This window comes from Erpetoichthys calabaricus, chromosome 4 (assembly GCF_900747795.2).
Source record: "Erpetoichthys calabaricus chromosome 4, fErpCal1.3, whole genome shotgun sequence".
Taxonomy (NCBI): domain Eukaryota; kingdom Metazoa; phylum Chordata; class Cladistia; order Polypteriformes; family Polypteridae; genus Erpetoichthys; species Erpetoichthys calabaricus.
The window spans coordinates 126,939,598-126,955,505 of record NC_041397.2 but is presented as its reverse complement, the minus strand read 5'-3'; the positions used below and the strand labels follow the sequence as shown (position 1 = coordinate 126,955,505).

Below are 15,908 nucleotides of genomic sequence, written 5' to 3'. Positions count from 1 at the left end.
TTTGTTTAGTACTTGACAACTTTGTGAATCCAGTTGTTATGATGCGACTTCTGGTTCCCAGAAGCAATGCCTTTGAGCAGGACAAATTCAGTTGGGTCAGATTTTCAAACCAAGAAATTTAGGCGGGCCAGACATTTTCAGTGGTAGAAAAGCAGCAGGTAATAACAAATTTTAAGCAAACACAAATGAATGTATTAAAAAAAAAAGTAATGTTTATTCATTGTTTCCTTTTTATATTTGGTAACATCTGACACAGGCACATCAAAAAGTGCATAAAAAACAATACTAAAGCTATAATTGAACAGAATCTTTTGTTTCTACTTTTGAAACATCACACAGTGCATTTAACAGAATAAAAAAGAACTATCAATGTTTCAGTACAAAAATCCATAACAAGTGATAACAGTAACTAACTCGCATGAATACAATGTCTACTGCACACTGAGAGAACAGAGGTTTGTTTTATATGACCACATGTGTAATTAGCAGTGCCTTTTGTGTTAACAAAAAGGTTGCGGTGTGCATATGTTGTGTTTAGATTAAGTCAGAAGTACTGTGAAGTTATATAGTGGGTGAGAGTCCTAGCACTACTTGTTTTGTTTATTTGGTGAAAAAAAACATAACATTTAAAACATTTAAACTTGAAACTGACAAATCATAAAGTATAATAATAATAATAATTCTTAACATTTATATAGTGCTTTGCTCACTATTCAAAGAGTTTTGCAAACTCCATGCAGGGAGGACCCGTGGTTTTATTAATGATCTCCCTTCAAAGGGTTTCACTGCAGTAGCTGATGTAGAAAATAGGTTTTCCAAATATGCATACTTTATATCATTAAAAGGTCTCCCTTCCAGTAAAGGTTTGGCTGACATTTTTTTGACTAATGCTGTCAGCCTTCATAGTTTTTTTGTTCACTATAATTTTGCAGGATGATCCATGATTATCTCCCAGTTTTGCTCAATGAATCCTAGAAGTGGCCTTAGAGGTTGTGTCTTCTATGTTTAAAAGTTTCCCTGGGTACGGATCATTTGTCTCTAGATATTTGACTACAGTTTTTAATTCATGTTGTAGTTGTGATAACAGTATCTTTATCTTTACAGTTGTTACTTTGCTTTGTTTTTCAATTACATTTAATTTCCTGCTAGTTGTCCACCCTTAGCAGAACACCTGTGACAGCTTAGTCCAATTCAAACTTGTGTGTAGCCTGAGCTAATCCTATGCAGCAACTTGGTGGCAAACCAGCTTAATCTTTTCAAAATAGAGAAAAAGTAGGATAAACCAAGAAGAATCAGACTCAGGGGGATGTGCACAAAGAAAATGTTATGGTATTCAAACTCAGCTTCCTGAAACTTTGCATGCAACACAAGCTTCAAATCGATCATTTGTTTTCTCTATAGACTGACATTTTAGCAAAGCGTAAATATAATGTTAAAATAATGGACTTTTTTATTCTAAACTTTAAAGAAGCGCTTCTGTATTCTTTTTCTGCTAAGAGGTGCAAAATTTCTGATATGGGGTCAAAGTGTACCTAAAGCAAAGGCTGCAATAGCTTTTACATTTCTTCAACAATGTAATGACACGATTGTAGCCTCTGTTCTAATTATTATATTACATCCCAAGTGCTATAAATCTCAAAACCTTATAATAATATTTAACATATATTTTACTTTATATAACAAGCTATAGAGCAGCACTTGTATACTTTGCAATCATAATCATGTCCTTCTACAATCAAAACAAATAATCTCTCTTCCCTTGGTTGGAATGAGGAATTTTAAACTAAAGTAGTGAGCTGCTTTCTAGAGTAATCTCGATAGGTAGTGTACCCAAAAATAAACTTCTTTAATATCTTAAAAAGAAAAGCTCTTTACAAAAGAAGAACAAAACAGTAATAGGACTGGATGGAACGTATTAGTGAATCCTAGAAATTAGGAAGATCATGAAAAAAATTATCCATTTTCTATGCATTATATGTATATCATAGGATTACATCAGATTTGGGGTGGATGGCATCAGATATGAAGAAGAAAATACCCCTGGACAAGATACCAATGCACTGCACTGTGCAATTTATCTTTATGCACACGCACTCTTACATACCAAATTTAGATAAACAAGTCAAACTAGTCAACTACAGAGCCCAGACAAACATAGTGCAAACTTTACATGCGCAGTGCCTAGTTTGGGATTTGAACCCAGGATTGAAAAGCTGTGTGGTAGGTGTGCTAACCACAGCTCCACCTAGTACAAATACAGCATTAATAAATTCAACATAAAATGCCCAGCAACAAAGAACATATCGCAGTTAGTGACCTCAAAAGATTCAGTAGTGAACAAAAGCAATGTTTGAACAAATGCCATCTTTATCTTTAAAGCTGTTATCTTTAAATTGTCACAGTATAATGTATCAAAACTGTGCACTATACTGGTTGCTCCCAGATATTTGCTTTTCTACATCCATAAACTATCTAACACAAATAGTTGAACAACTGCTATTGTGTAGCTGTTAAGTGAAAATGTCCACTAGTAAAATACAAAATTTATTTGATTCCAGAGTAACAGACATAAATGAAGAAATATAAATAAAAAATCTATAATTGATCACATTAGTCAGGGCTATAAACAAAACAGCTGAAAATGATAGTTATGTACAAACCAATGTGAAAAAGCAAGAGTGGAACTGGCTGTACAACACATTGTACGATGTGATTAAAGATCCAAAAAAAAAAAAAATTGAAAATGGAAATGACCTGACAAAATAACATGTCCAATCAGCAAATAGGTGTGTGATGAGAGCTACGAGCAAAGCAAGCCATTGTCTTGTAAAAAGAGACGTCATAAAGATGATTACACTTATCTTAAATTCATCTAACTTTACTGCACCATAAACAATACAAGTAAATTATAAAAACAGTAGTAACAAAAGTATAAAAGGACAACTGGTTTGTTCAAAATGCCATGCTCACTGGATGTCTAAAATTAGTTACGTTTAACAAAACTACGTTAGTTTCCTATCACTTTAACACACTAAGCGAGTTCACTGGACATACTAGAATGAAATGCTTTATTAAGTTGTTCCTTCAAATGAAACAAGTGAAAATTGTTACAAACAACAGTTTCAGAGAAATATAGCTATATGAGACATTTTTATTATACAATGAAAAAATATTGAAATAAGTTATTACTGTCAGCAGAAAACACCAGTAAAGGGTCACAGTGTAATGATTTTGGACTTTTCTCAAAGTAGTTATCATTTTTGTAATTCTTTTATGCAATTGTTTTGTAGTTTTCAAGTTCTAAAAATGTATCATTAGATTTGCTTATGTTGTTGCCAAGCTCTGCCTTGTTGTTACCACATAATACCTGGAAGTGGCTTAAGGCTAAGTCTTGAAACAAATGATAATTAAATTGTCGCACATGATGGAACTGTTGGTGTCAAAGAATTTGAACTGGGTAGAAAAACCGCTACTTAGTGATTAAATCTTTTAGAGATAAAGGACCTTATGTTTTTTTGACTTTTAGTCAACATTTCATAGACAATAACACAGTCTTTTCATTTTCTGGTTATTTCTTCCCTTTTCATAGGATTCTGCCAACCTGGCAGTAAACAAAGAACAGCTTTCACATTAATGAACATAGTACATGTTCTCAGTGAATAAATATTAATACAGCTGATAGATAAAGGTAATGGAGCATATACATTTTCATATGTTTAGTAAATAAAAAATAAATAACAAATAATAATGTAAATGATGAACTTAGCACTTTAATTGCCATATTAGCAGAAACAGGATATTACTCTTATGAAAAAGAAATGTTAAATGTAAAAAAAACTACACATCATTGTATTAAAAACAATTTAGATAAAGTATAGCTCACATGACGTGCATCTGCGGGCTCTACTGCTACGCAAGCATTGTACTGTTTATATTTGCACACGTACTTTATGTAAATCTGGAAGATTCCACCAGGTGGCAGTGTGAGATATCATCATGTTGAGAAAACAATCAGCTTTGCTGTGTTGTGAATTGCCGAAACATTTATTAAATTCTGAGAACACCTTGCCACAATATGTCTGAAAAGGATGGATGTTTAATGATTACATCCATTAATCTAGGGATGCGCCCATTCCAGCAAGCATCGGGCATGAGGCAGAAACAATCCCTTGGCGTGGCATGAGCTCATCATAAGGAGAATACAAGCACTCGCATACACTAGCGTCATTTTAGCATCACCAAATACCAAAACATTCATGTCTGCGGAAACCCACCAGGAAAACATGCAAACTACAGGCAGAGAACACTGGGGACATGACTGCATCACTACAGTGTCGCTACTGTGCAGCCCCCACATGTGGAATCATTAACAGTATTCATTATTTAAACGAACTTAACAATTTATCCGTAAAATGTAATATTCATATGTTAATGCATTTCATCATGATATCAAGTGTAAATCTAAGAGAGCTGGAATGTCATACATTTAATGTGTTCTGTGTGGCAATTGCTGCTTGCCGCTGCTGTCAGTTCAGGAGGAAGCACGTAGCAATTAACAGCTGGGTCGGTTTTACTTTAATGATAAAATAACTACTAGTTTAAAGTGGAAATTTCAAGATTAATGCCGAAATTTCCACTTTAATCACAAAATAGACCTTTTCAGTGTGTTCCTAATTTTTTTTGTCTTTATGGCTCAAATACACTGCAGTACATTCTGATGCTGTTGTGAAGGTGCCAAACAAAAAAAAAAGACGGCACAGAAGATGGTATATAAGACTTTTAAAATGTATTGTGTCATTACGTTGGGGAAAATGCGATGCATGAATATAAAAGCACCATGAAGGTATTTGTATGTCAGCATTATGCTTCACCACATTGAGACATGCACCAAACATCGAAACACACACATCGAAGCTGTAGGATCTGCAAAGCGGCTTTCTGTCACATGTTGATAGCAAACAGAGACTCGGACGTCACGTTCCAACTTGATCACACTGCGCCCCCAACTTTCTGTTGATACTACAACTCGCACATGCATTGCGTTAATTTCTGAGGACGTGCTCAGAGAACGCGTCAAGTGAACACTGGGAATGCATGGCAGCCATGATTCATGCGTGTACGCATTCTGAGTGTGAAGTATAAACAAGCCCTTAGACTGATAGCATCAATACAAGTCTAATGGGTGAAAATCTTTCTTACAGTATTTAAAAACTGTTGTGTATGACTACTGCAATTAGTACTACGGCAGTTACTTTTATGAAAAAAACAAACCACACACTTGTCCTTAAGAATATTTAGTTTTTTTTACCTTATGTTTTGTTAATTTTACTGTTTTCAAAAAATAATTTTGAAAGACAAATGCAAAATAAATTTACCAACAATTTTTTTTAATTTCAGTTGTCTACCTTGTTATTTTGTGAATTTTTAAACATTCACTTAAGTTCAGCAGCAAAGTCTATTACTCATACAGAAAGTGAAAATACAATCAAACAAATGCCTTGAGCATTTTTATCTCTATATTATTGTCACTGATTTACTTAAAAAATTTTAAAATAACAATTAATTTTGCTATACATTATTTATTTTTAACAACATAAAATACAGCAATTAACCCAATTGAAGAGTCCCAAATAACAAAATCAGTACCATACTGAGACCCAAGAAAAGGACTATTATCATATCGACACCAAAGCCATAAAGAGATACATTAACAATGGCCATATTTTAATTAAAAAAATAAATGATTTTGTTTCCTTTCAAACACATTTCCCACATGAATATTACTAAAAGGGAAAGGTGGGAAAAAAACATTTTGTTAAAACAATAATCTATCCATCTAAACCTGCTTATCCTGAACAGGGTCACAGGGCAGCCAGTGCCTACCCCAGCAAGCATCACACACAAGGCAGGAACAATGCCTGAAATGGGCATGTGTCCATCGTAGGGCAAATTAACACACAAGGACCAGTTTAGCACTGCCAGCCCGACTAACCTGCATGTCTTTTAACTGTGGGAGGACACCAGAGCACCTGTAGAAACACACATACACACAGGAAGAACATGAACATTCCACACATGGAGCACCTGGGGCTTTGATGAAAATAATTAAAATCATTCAAAACAGAAATAAATTCCTGCACTATATGTGGGTTAGGAAAATGGATGAATTGATAGATGCTCATTTTCCCTTGTATTTCCTTCATCAAAAGCAATTATTGAGCCTTGAAATATTCAATGCTCCACGTAAATAATAAATGCTTGGTTCCATATTTTCACAAATAAGGTCTTTTTTTTTTTTAGGTAACAACTGAGCAACAAGCCTATTAAACAACAATTACTGAATCAAGCACTACAACATGTTATTTGAACAAAATTTACAGTTCTTGATTTTATTCACCCTGTTACCATTATATGGTGATAGCAGTGGTTTCACAGGCTGCATCTTAAGCACTAAATAACACAACAGAATGAATAAAATACTGGTAGACAAATATTAGGGTTATATTATATATTAAAATAATTATTATTAAAAAAATATTTATTACAGAGAAAATACTCCTTGTTCATTAACTTTAAACACAGTTTTATAGACTCCCTTCTTTTGCTGAACATTTCATTAATAAGATGTCAAAGCCAATTGTGCACAAAACTGTGCAATAACAAGTTAAAATTACTATAATTAACTCTAGCATTAACTGTTGCTATATACAAAATGTACATCAGAAGCTCACTAACCCAATCAATGAAAAACACCGGTCAAATAAACAGACATCTGGACATGTGGCCTGGCATCTGGTTCAACATATATAGTAGATATCTCACTGTTAAATCAAATTGTTCATTTTAAGCTAAACAACAAATTTAATAGCTAAACATTTTTGGCATTTTTTGCTATTAACTTGTGGGAAAATATAGAAAAATCTGAATGTAAGAATGTTAAGAACAACTGTGTTTTAATTACTTATATAGTGTACACTCTTATAAGCAATCATTAGATGTGCACATTTCATCAAAGCTAAACTAGCTAATGGAAAACTAATATAAAACTACAAACATTCTCAACAATGCTTAATGAAACTCAGGATTCAGTAAAGCCTATCTTGCACTACTTTCACTGGAAAGGAAATGCCCCAGTGCTTTTTCAGTAATATGAAATTTGCATTTGACATATAAACTTGAGACTGTAAGAGCGAGCACAAAACACAAAAATCGATCATTTGTTAATTAAAATACATTCTTTGCTAGTATTAATCTATAAACATTTGCATTTGAAGTACTGCAGGCATGTGATATTTACTTTTTTCTACAGGTTAAAACTTTTCTTTGTAGATAGTAAATATTTAATACATCAAGACAGGTGTCTGCAATTAATTTTCTTTGCAGGCCAGTTTTGTTCTGTGCTGTTCATTCATGGGCAACACTCTTCAGCACTAGAGCTTCTGTTGCAATCTCAATTTATAAACCCAAGCCGCAAAGTGTGCTGCCATAGCACATTACTTTCTTTTATTTTGTGCAACCTTAAAATTATATTTCATCAAATGTACTACAGTAATCCCTCGCTACTTCGCGGATTCACGACTTCGCGGGTTTTTAAATACAAGTGATTGCCCGCCTATCGCGGAAGTTATGTTCCAGACCCATCAGAAACAGGAGAAAATCCACGATATAGAAATACCATATAAATAAACATTTTTATAGTTTAAGCCTTAAAATACCCATCCCTCATGCTTTAAACACATGTAAACTTATAAAACACACTTTGTTAACACATATGATATGTGGATGTCGGGCTAAGGATATGAGTAACATCTCACTATTATAAAACATTTTAACTTCACACAAGACAAGACAGTGAGACAGGAAAATAGGTGCTGTACAGGCTTTTAAATTATTGACACGCAGAGCGACAAGCAGCACAAAGCCAGCACAAAGTCCACTTCTCCTTAGCGTTCATTCAGCTCCCCACCCCCTTGACAACGCGAAGTGGCAGGAGCGTACTACGTCTCCGGGGAGGGGGGTTTAAGCGAACGTGCGTTCAGCCCTCACACACCCCCACTCCTCCTCCTCCTCCTTCCGAAAGCGCAGAGCGACAAACAGGCTTTTTGGCAGAAGCAGCACAAAGTCCATTTCTGCTCAGCGTGAGTTCAGCTGCCCCCCATCACAAAGCGAGTGCAGACACATCGACGTCTGATTGCTGCGTGCAGTGTTGGTCTGCGGTGTTTAAGAATGTAGAAAGTGTTTAAGAGCATAGGAAGTGTTTATAAGAGTGTGGGAAAGGTTAACAAGAGAGTGAGAAAGGTTTATAAGAGTGTGGGAAGGGTTTATAAAGCCTTAAAATATGTATAAATAATAAAATAAATATAGGTCGCTACTTCGCGGATTTTCACCTATTGCGGGGGGCTCTGGAACGTAACCCCCGCGATACGTGAGGGATGACTGTATTTACTATTTAATGTAAGGTGTTATAACTTTTCAGTAATTAGTTGCCTAAATATTCATTTGCATAAAGTTGCAAAGACATTGTAGTTTATTTACACAAAAAAGGCAATGTGCATGGTTTGCTTTTATGGAAAGCCTTTAAAGTGTGTTAGTGGTCTGTTTTTGGGTTACTTTTTGAACAAACATCACATTAATGCTCTTTTTGCTTTAATGCTTGTTTAACATTTGTTTTAATATGTTTATGTATACTATGTACAAAAGATTGCAATACTTACTAAATTAACATTTAATGACATTTGTGACATTTCATTAAACTACCTCAATAATTGTATTTATTTTCATTAAACATTTTCTACTTTTTATTGTGTACAGAACTTGAGCCTTACCTTTTACTAAAGAGTGCACTACTTCAAGTATTTGAATTTAATGACTAACATTTCTATTTATTTGCATCATTGTAAAAAATGGTAATACTTACAGATTTGCATTTTTTTTAATTGAATATACAGTTTATTTTTTTGTATGGCCCAAAATCACACAGGAAGTGCCGCAATGGGCTTTAACAGGCCCTGCCTCTTGACAGCCCCCCAGCCTTGACTCTCTAAGAAGACAAGGAAAAACTCCCAAAAAAAACCTTGTAGGGAAAAATAGAAGAAACCTTGGGAAAGGCAGTTCAAAGAGAGACCCCTTTCCAGGTAGGCTGGGCGTGCAGTGGGTGTCAAAAGAAGGGGGTCAATACATCAATATCACATCAAAGTTTGAAATTTTTGTATTGTGACAATCCTAGTCGAAATAAGGCCCAACTCGGTCCTGAGAGAGAAAAGAAAATGCACACTGGCTATAGAAACAAATGTCATTATATCTGTATAGAAGGATGATTCCTACTTGGCAGATGAGCACATAACCCTTGTGAAAGAACTGGATGTTCCAGAAAAGCAACAAGAAGGGGTACCAGGGAAGGAAAAGTACAACCTAAAAACATGCAGGCAGAATTCCTTCTGCACACTAAGTGATGTAACAAGCATTAACCTGCAAAGAAAGAGAGAGATAGGGAAGTTATTAAAAGGTTGGCAGTTCAAAAGGCCTGGCCCTATAAGGTCTAAGGAAGGTTCAGGAGTGTGATGACCCAAGGTCACTATGTTGTGACCCCAAAGTTTTTTTTCCTACACCTTTAATCCAGTAATTGTTTCACTTTTAGGTAGAAGTGACCACAGCAAAGCTTAAAATCAGTGCCAGAAGGATTTCGAGCTTGGAGCTGTGATGAGAGACTCGACATGTAGGAGGAAGTGGCTAGGTTTTGATAGAAAAAGAGCTATAGACAACATTAAAGGCAAGAGGGGGAATGCTTTTCTGGTACTTGTATGACAAAATCTCCCATCCAATGAAAAGGAATGTATTTGTTGAACTGGGTACTATTTGTTACTTTTATTTAACTTATTTTTTGATTTCTCTTTTAAGGTTTATATTTTTTTTGCAGTTTGGCAACCATTTTGCTTTTCACAATCAATTACATTTTTAGGTTTTTTGTGCTTAGGGCTGCTGAGTGTTATAGCGGGTTTACGGCTCAGAAAAAGGTGACGTGTTAATAAATAAATAATTGGCCAGCTCGCTGTCCGTGGGTGTGCGTGCTCATGTAGCTGCGGGGGATTGGTGGAGTAGTTGGGGCAAGACCCATCTGCACAGGACCAAACTGCACAGGACCCATCTGTCTCAGTTGCTTCATTGGTTTCCTGCTGTGCGCAATTGAGGTGCTGTGCCCACAGAGGCATATAAGAAAGAGCCAGCATGTGAAAAGGGGAGAAACAAATTGAGGGAAGTGAAAGACAGAGAGAATCGAATAGAAGAAAACCGTAAGAATTGAAAAGGTCAGAAAAAAATCAGAAAGTCAGAAAGGTTGGAAAGAAAAAGGAGAAAAAAGGTTGATTGATTGGGAGAAAAAAGAGAAAATCAGAAAGGAGGGACAGCGGGTGTGAGTGAATGAGGGAGAGAGAGAGAGAGAGAAGGCAGACAGGCGGAAGGAAGTCCCTGGCCATTGCTCAGGGGCTGATGGCCACTCAGCTGAGCGACATGGAAGCTGGAGTGACTGACACACACTGCTTAGCTAAAGTAAATCTCCGGAGAGAGGCAGCACAGCTGCAGGGGAATTAGAAGTCTCAGTGAGGAGTCCTGCATGTGGTACCTTGGACTGAAGGGACGCAAGCCTGGCAGTGAAAGTCAGACTCTTGGTGTGGTGCCCTGCTGGGAGCCAGAGACAGCTACAGGGGCCCAAGCCTAGGAGCAGCACAGAAGGTTGGCTGAACTGCCAGTTTGGTGCCTCCTTGGCTGCAAGGACCTTTTTAGGGTTAAGTCAAGGAGCCGTCAGTTTTTTTAAAGGATTGTACCAGGACTAATGCTTTTATGGACAATTTACTGCCACGTTTTTAACTTTGTTTTAATGGATTGATTATTTATTTGACTGATTTTAACCTCCATCAGCACTTTTCATTTTATGGATTATTTATTTACAGTATTGAAGAGTTAGAACTGCATAGTTTTTGGACATTGTTATGCATTTTGACTGCTCTTTAATAAAAGCAATTGGCACCTTTATGCACCTACCCCTTGCTTTGTGTGTGAGAGTCCTCACATACCCCGGGTACATTATCAGCGGCAGTGGGTTCAAGAGGCTCACTGTAAGGACCCAGTAGTGTGGTGCTGTCCCACATCATCACAAGCTGACCCTGCACTCTGACCCCCAAAGGTCATGTGTAAAGACAATTGTCTCTCAGGGATTAACACAATATAATAAAACATAAAAAAATCTCTTAAAGGTTTTACCATAAGTGTATGAAGGCCTAGAAATTTCTAGCACATTTTCTCCAGCTATCTTAACAGTGTTAAACTTTGTAAAGGTTTCCATACCATGTCATAACAGAAGCTGCAGGGCTATGATAGAATGCACAACTGTTTTTACAAGGGCCACTTTATCACAAACATCAGCTGCAGCTGCAGAATTTGGCTTGTCATATCATTTGGATTTCTGGCCAGGAGATTTTTTGGTACATTGCCCGGCCTCTCAGGTCAAAACAGACACTTTGGTGAAAATATAAAAAGAACAAACTATAAAAATCTTGTGACAGCAGCTTAAGTGATGTTGGTAAGTAAATCAAAAGGAAAGACATCTATAAGGGCCAGCTATGGACAATGTGATGATTATATACTGATTCTACTTAAAAGGAAATATAGATCACTTGACTATATGTCAGTTTAAGAAAGAAGCAGAAACAGCTCTTTGAGAATTTCAAATGTTACAGTAATATGATAAGGCTGCAGTGTATAAACACCTGAGTTCACAAAAATATCTTTTAAGAGTATGTTGGCACAAAGAATACATGCAATAGACCACTGGGAAATGAGGAGGAAGGTCAAGTGGTCAGATCAGGCATTTTTCAAATTATTATCAATAAGAAAATAGGTACATTGCTGATAAACACAAAAAGGTTTATAGACCTTAAATACTTCTCTGATTCACTGAAGTTCTTATAGCATGATAATAATAAATTAAAACAATATTTTTGCAATTGTTGCTCATTTACAAAAATTTTCCTCACAGATTCTCTTACTGCAACCATGGCTGCTTGATAATTTTTAAAGGAACGCACACAATGTTTATGAGGAGTCATTGCTAACTGCACAGTCAGAAGCACTCACTAAAAACTTTGTTTACCAAGACTTCAAGTGTTAATGTAAGAGTCCTAAGCATCTATGATTCCCAGAAGTGGTATATTCTACAGTCAAACACTATAATAATATTAAATTTTATTCATATACTGTAGTGCCTTTCCTATGTACTCTATGTAACAAATTAATGAAGACAGTAGTCAAATTGGAACTTCATTGTAATATTTGGCTAAGAGTTGTATTAAAACAATTTTAGCTGGAGTTACATGTATTAGTTTTCATTCTTTCATATACTTAACCCAATTTTATTGGTAGGGAATATGCACCATTTACAGGCCAGAAATTTTGGAAGAACAAATTGGTATATAACCTATGTAAAGGTTAAGCTTAGTAAACAGATGAAAAGAATGGACTATTATTTCTACATGTAGATGGGCAAAACGTAGATTTACAAAAACAATAATGGTCCAGTGTTATACTGTGTTATCAGATTACCGATGACATGCATCTAACACGATATGTGCCAACTTACCAAACATGTTAGGTTATTTTCTAAATGGGGGAATAGGAAGAAATTTCAAAACCAGCTATTCAGCTGTTACTAGTAATGTTTTATTTGTCTCACTGTCTGTATTGTATTCCTCATATTTCATCCCACAGAGCTCTATGGCAGGCTACTTACTGACTGGGGCCGACTTTTCTTTCAAACCTTTATTTTAACACTTCACAAAAATGTCCCCTTGTGCCTTTTTGGAATCGCAGTGACACAAAGATTGAACAATCTAATCTCTCAGCAACACTAGTATAAATAAGACAGAAACAATGTCTTTAAGCATTCACTTAAAACTTTTCCGTGTTTAAATCAAAACTAATAAAGGCAAATACAAAGTGATACACATAATCTTATGACCTCTGTAGGTTTGGTCTCTATCCAACATCAAGATGCTGGTCATACTCAAGGTGGAACACTTCCTTAGTTAAAGATTATACAGGTATATCTTTAAAAATTGTTATAATGGTTATAACAATTTTGTCAGAAAGAGATTATGATGAATGGACAGTTACAGAAATTGCAGGTAAGGCTTCAGTTTTTATACAGTATATTTCACAAGGTTTAGTACTGTACGTCAGTTGCTACAAATGAAATTGTACAAATAAAGTATACTTCAGCCTTTCTTTCTGTTAAAGAAAATATAGAAACTGTAAATGTTTGCCAGCTGAGACATAGGTGCTTCAATGTTGACTTCTTTTGGATCCTTACTGTATGCTTAAAATTTACTATGCAAACACTGGTGAATTTTCTGCATTACTTCTAATTAATTAAAAAATAACTCAACAGTTTCCTGAATTTTATCATGAAGAAAATCTTAAAAAGTTCAGAGCTCCTGCAGCTACGAATACAATATGACAATAAGGAAGCTAATGAATTTTAAAAATCTGAGTTTTAAAAGAACATAACCACTCATTCTTTTATCTGCCCATCTGTAAGTTGTGTTAGGGGACAGTATATGCTCTAGGTTCTCAATCCTTGTAAACACAAAAGCAGTGCCTTTGAAATGTATTTTTTCAGGTTCCATTACAACACATTTGAAAAATTAACAAGAAAGTTGCTTATCTTAATGAATTGAATATGGCATAATATTAATCCTGCAAAATTCACCCATTTGTACCAGCTTTGGAGGTTAAGATGTCAAAACAGAATTTAGCATCTTTGTAAGTGCACATTATAAAAATTTTATATATGCACATTAGTTAATTGCTGTATAAATCAGTACATACCAATAGGGAACAAAATGAAGCTGTTTGCAAAGACAAAATACTTAAAAAATATTAAATCACTATAAAAGCACAGTTAGCTCTGAAATCTGGTTTCTCTAAGAGTTTTAAAGATTACTAGCCAACCCGCGGCATACCATACACCGCATAATCAGGCCGCTATTTTAATGATTTTTAAGCACAGGGAGAAAATTAACATTTGAAAAATCGGAAATGTAATAAATCACCAAGAAAAGTAACATTTCATGTGCCCACCCCCAACTCGTCACCTGAGTCATTTTCCTCTTTGCACAGTCCATATGCACGTGTGAGTCACGTAGACTTTTCATTGTTGTTTGCGGTTTTGACTGCTTTTCTATATATAATCCACCAAGTCATCCGACCATGGTAGTACCGAGGGGGGGCGTACAAAGGGCAGGGACATAATCAGTGCGAGCATATGAGCTGCTAGCCATGTTTTTGAAAGTTTGGCCCTGTGCCTTATTAATTGTCATCGCAAAGGCAAGTCAAACAGGAAATTGTCTACGTCTTAAAGTAAAAGGCAAATTATCTGCGACAAACTGTTTTACATGCTGCATACCAACTCGCGGCGTAGTATACGCCGCATAATCACACTGCTTTTTTAATGTTTTTTAAGCAGAGGGAAAAAAATGAACATTTGCAAAATCCGTAACGCTGCTTTCAGTAAGTACAATGCATATGTGTTTAATTTGTCAGCCACTTTTTGCCAGCCATCTTTTCTGGTTTGGGCCGCTTTTACAGTGTTACCACTTGTGTATATTAAATCTTGAAATTCTTCGAGTAACTAATTAACTAACACCCACCCACCCAGCTTGTGTGAAAAAAATGCGCCAGTTCTTTCATCATTTTGTTGCAGCCTATCAAAGACTTGCTGATCATGTTTTGTAGACTCAATATATATTGGCTTTTCACTCAGCGTGAGGGCGCGCATTCATCTCGGATTATTACATCCTGCTAGACTAATCTGCTACACGGCTGCGTTTGAAAAACCGACTTATCCCGGATGAGTTTCACCGGCATTAATGATTAGGAATCTGGTTGGAACAAAACCCTGCAGCCACAGGGGTTCACCAGGACCAAGTTTGGCAAACACTGCTGAACAGAGACGAAACCGACTCAGGTGAGGAGTGGGGGCGGGCAAAGTAGTTGTGGGTATTGATTATTCAGTGTTGTTTGCCTGGGTGTCTGATCTGCGTTGACTGACATGGCTGTTTTCTGCATATCCCATGGTTGTCTTCCGGCAGTGTGAATGCCTCGAGAGAAAGGGCGTCCTTGTGTGGTGAGTTGTTGCAGTTTGTGACCACGTCGCCGACATTATCCCAATGTTGGCAAACAAAGCCAACAGCCATGTTGCGAAGTTTGAGAGCAACAGTTTCGTCAATGACATTTTTACATCCAGCTAGTCTGCTAGACTAATGTGCTACACGTCTGCGTTTGAAAAACCGACTTATTCCGGATGAGATTCACCGGCATTAATGATTAGGAATCTGGTTGGAACAAAACCCTGCATCCACAGGGGTTCACCAGGACCGAGTTTGGGAAACACTGCTGAACACAGACAAAACCGACTCAGGTGAGGAGTTGGGGCGGGCAAAGTGGTTGCAGCTATTGATTATTCAGTGTTGTTTGCCTGGGTGTCTGATCTGCTCAACAGGATCATAAATAAAAGGAAAACAATGTGAAGGCAATGTCACAGGTGATCCTGTGGTATAGCAGGTCCACAGCTCCCCTTCGAAAGCCCATTTTTAAATAAATAATCTTCGCACTCACAGTGTAGCGAGGGCCGTGAAAGTGTGGCTGAAACGGTTTCCGGGTAGACTCGTGCTGCGGGCATTTCTCCCCTGTGCAGTGTGTGAGCGAGTGAGGAGAGAGAGAGAAAGCCAGTACATTAGAGTGAGCGAGAGCAGGCTCAAAGGCAATGTGTTCCTGTGGTATAGCGGGTCCATAGCTCCCCTTCAAAAGGCCATTTTTAATCAGGCAACTGACAGTAGTGGAGTCAGGCACAGAGAAGG

General features: G+C 36.5%; 1 protein-coding gene across 15 annotated transcripts in view; it reads right to left on the bottom strand.

Moving 5' to 3' along the window:
- The window catches only part of caska (calcium/calmodulin-dependent serine protein kinase a), a 664,459-nt gene that overhangs the window by 287,989 nt on the left and 360,562 nt on the right, over positions 1 to 15,908 (bottom strand). The gene's annotated exons all lie outside the window — the stretch shown is intronic.